Below are 3,693 nucleotides of genomic sequence, written 5' to 3'. Positions count from 1 at the left end.
ACTGGTAAACTCTGGAACTCCCTCCTGCATCTGTATTTCCGAATTCGTACAACTTGTCTTCTTTCAAGAGGGAGGTATCGAGGCATTTGCTCCCCTAATTCTGGCTGACGGTTTTGGCACTTTTTGCACTTTTTAGAGAGCCAGCACTCAAGTGGGCCTTTTTTAACTTCCTTTTTTTTGCCCTTGGCTGGCCCTCTTCCCTACGTAAAAAGAAAAAAAAACTATGAATGAACATTACTGGGGCCAGAACTGTTTCCTGTGGAACTCCACTAATAACTCTACACCATTTTGATTCTTCACCCTTTATCACTGTTCTCATTTTTCTGTCTTTTAAGAAGTTTGTTATTCAGTCCAATATATACAGAAAACCCCCACACTTGGCGAATCTCAGCTTAGTGAAATTCACTTTTGGCGGTAGGGTGGCCACAGACCACCGAGTGCACGCTTGGCGATTTGAATTAAAACTTGGCGGTCCCTGGCGGCCGCACGGCGAACCACGCGGCTCCCCGGTGACGTCAGACCTCTCTCTAAACTTATCAGAACGCAAAGTGAGAGCCCCTTCAGCCATTTTGTTTGTCCTGTCCTCTGTTCTGCTAGCATGGGAACTAATTCTGGCAATTTACCTCCAACAAGGCCTCTACCAGCGAAACAGGTGGTACCGGTGGGGGTAAGGACAATGGTGGTGGCGGCAAGGATGAAAGTGAGCGAGAGAAACGGGTGGAAAAACGGGAGTTACAACTTTTATATCATGTCTTATTAGCTTTATTTATTGTTTATTGGTCTGTTTTGTACATGTGTTCTATTATGTGAAGGCAAAAGATTTTATTTCAGCTCGAAAAAAGGTATTTTAGGGGTCAAAAGAGGGATTTTGGCAATGACCAAAGACTGATTGAGGCATTTTTTTTAGGTAATTTATATGGTATAAAGAACTCGTGCTTGGCGAAATTCGCATTTGGAGGTAGTTTCGCCAGACTAATTAATTTGCCAAGTGCGGGGGCTTAATGTAATTTTCCCTGTAAGCCAGCTATGTTTTTAATTTTCCATAGTAATCTCTGATGTGGTACTTTATCAAAACCGTGTGTGTGTGTGTGTGTGTGTGTGTGTGTGTGTGTGTGTGTGTGTGTGTGTGTGTGTGTGTGTGTGTGTGTACAAGTGTGTGGAGGTGAACATTCCAGCACTCACCTGATACCTGTTGATGATGCCGTGGGCAAGGTGTGGGGCAGTGGTCGCCAGTGAAGGGTGAGGGCATATGTGTCCTGCCCCACTCTGGCGGCCCACCACCTTGAGAGCACTGGCCACCCTGCAGGCACTGCCAACACCAGGAACAGAGCTAAGTGATGCATCTCTCATTATACTGAAGAAATTCTAATGATAATGTCTCTAAAGAATTTCCTTGATTAGAGGAGCTATTAATTTACAACCATTAAGTACTCTAATCAAACAAGCAAGCAACCTTGAATATATTTCAGTTAACAGACAAGGCAAGTATTTTCTTTCTCTTAACACCATACCTTTGTTCACTTGAAAACTTTTATATATATGTGGGATGCTGGCCAAGGGGAACAAAAACAAAACCCAAAAGAAAAAAAGCATCCTCTACTGAGGTGCCAGCCCTAACACAGGTGAGGCCATGTGCCCAAAAGCTCACCATCCTGTGGTGTTGTAAAAGACTGCATGTTGGAAGGCACACCCAGCACACCCTTGTAGTGAGGCAGGAGCAGGAACCAGTAGGAAGTGAAAGGATGGAGCCCCACCACCTGGAAGGAGGACCTGGCCAGGACAAGGGTGTGGCCCATCACTCTCAGGTTGGAACAGGTGGGTGGCAGTGGGAAGTCATCACCTCCCTCCTCCCAGACTCATTTTCTGCACAAATGAAACAGAGGTCAAGTGTCAGCAGTGTAACATTAGCAAGGATTTGCATAATAGTAGTTCCTATTGAATATCTAAAGTAAAGAGAGAAAAAGAAACTTGATTGGGATTCCTGTATTATGAAAAGAAATGATGGACGTTGCAGAGAGCATAGGAGTGTTAAGTGAGCAATCCTGGTACACTTGCTTCCCCTGCAGCCACTCCTCACCTAAGAGGATGTGCTCAACGTTCTCCTCTGCCAGTGAGGTGTGGGGCCCTCCTCCACTGTCAGGCCACTCCGCATGCTCTGAAGTGGACGACTCCCTTTGCTCCAGGGTGTGGGTGGTGGGGCCGGGCTCGTGGTTGTGGCTGTGGTGGGAGTGTGGATGGTGCAGGAGGGAAATGTCGTGGGTCTGGAGCTGTTGTTGTATCCGAGGATGGATGAAGCCACTGCCTCGTTCACACCCCAGCACATAGATCCCCTCGATGTGCTTGGACCGGTGGATCTGGTGGGCAGGTGCAGGACTCTGACATGATCAGCAGGCGGGTTTATTTGTCTATCTTTTTATCTGCTTATCCATTCATCTATCAATCTATCAAACAGTACTCACCAATCTCCAGGTAACAGTGGCACTAGTTGGGGTGGAGGACGACGGAAGCCTTGCTCCAGAGTGGGTGTGAGCAGTGCAGCTCGTGCCTCTACCTCATCCCGACGGAGACAGTGCCCCTTGCCACGCCACCACCCACCACCCGAACTGGCATCACCACACCGCCCACCTGCGCCAAAATTAGTGGTATGACTCTCAGGAGGAGGGAGAATAGGAGACAGTGGTAAAAGCTTGAATGATGTTTTCTATATGACAAAAGGGCACTAGCGAAGGGCAACAAAAAGAGTGAAAAGAAAGCCTCACTGAGATGCCATAACTTAATACAAGGAGAAACTATCACTCGTGCCTCATTGGCCCAGAATCATCCAAGGTGGAGTTTTTAGGTTTGAGAAAAGAGATCAGCTTTGGAGACAGATGAGGTGGCAGTGGTGCCATCAGGATAAAATAAAGGAGGGAAAGATGAAGAAGTAAAGTTGTTGATGTTTTTGGCCAGATACCAGAAGTCACGAGGGGAGTTGGAGTTTGAAAGATTTTGACATTTTCTATTTATGAAAGAGTGTTTGGCAAATTGAAAAACAGACTTGGCATGATTCCGGGGATATATATAAAGTAGTGTTAGCAATTCCCTCTTAATTAGGTAGTAATTACACACTTCAGTATATTTCCAACGGTCAAAGGCGTTATTTACCTGAAAGAAATGTTTTAGTATTGTTAGTTATATGAAAAATTATCAATGTTTAAGTTTAGAAGGCAGTAACAGATTTGTCTGAATTACTCCTACAGCACTCAAAAGAAAATGGGAAGATGTGCTTCTACTGGGCTGAAAAGAAAATGGAGTCTGAGAGGTAAATATAAATTAGTTTTATTTTTACACACACAGCGTCGTCTCACTGCAAAAACGGCGGGGTAATTCCTAAACTCTAACAGTGTTTGCGCTACAAGTGTAGACTAGTCGGGTGAATCAACTCGTTACGCTGGTCGTCCGCCACTTGGAAGACCTTCTTTCTTCATGAGAAACTTCTCTACAGACGATGAGGTCCTTTATATGGGGTGAAGTGATGGTCTGCGCGAGAACGTCTGCGCCGATGATGTCTTTGCCAAGAATCTCTGATGATTTCATAACATAACATAACATAACATAAATAATACGGTAACAAAGGGCCACCAGGGCCCATCTAGGTTATCCTGTATCAGTCGCACAGCGACCTCGTCATCAGTACTTAAAGATACACTTACA

At 45.4% G+C, this 3,693-nt stretch overlaps 1 long non-coding RNA gene across 1 annotated transcript; it reads right to left on the bottom strand.

Moving 5' to 3' along the window:
* Window positions 1-1,953: 1,953 nt before the first annotated feature.
* On the bottom strand, window positions 1,954-2,498 carry LOC123512662. The gene is made up of 2 exons (XR_006677157.1): window positions 2,460-2,498; window positions 1,954-2,354 (listed from the first exon to the last, which is right to left on the bottom strand). It is a non-coding gene; the product is annotated as an uncharacterized LOC123512662 (long non-coding RNA).
* Window positions 2,499-3,693: the final 1,195 nt, after the last annotated feature.

This window comes from Portunus trituberculatus, chromosome 34, assembly GCF_017591435.1.
Source record: "Portunus trituberculatus isolate SZX2019 chromosome 34, ASM1759143v1, whole genome shotgun sequence".
Classification (NCBI taxonomy): Eukaryota; Metazoa; Arthropoda; class Malacostraca; order Decapoda; family Portunidae; genus Portunus; species Portunus trituberculatus.
The sequence above is the reverse complement of the archived record's forward strand: the minus strand, read 5'-3'. Positions and strand labels throughout refer to the sequence as shown.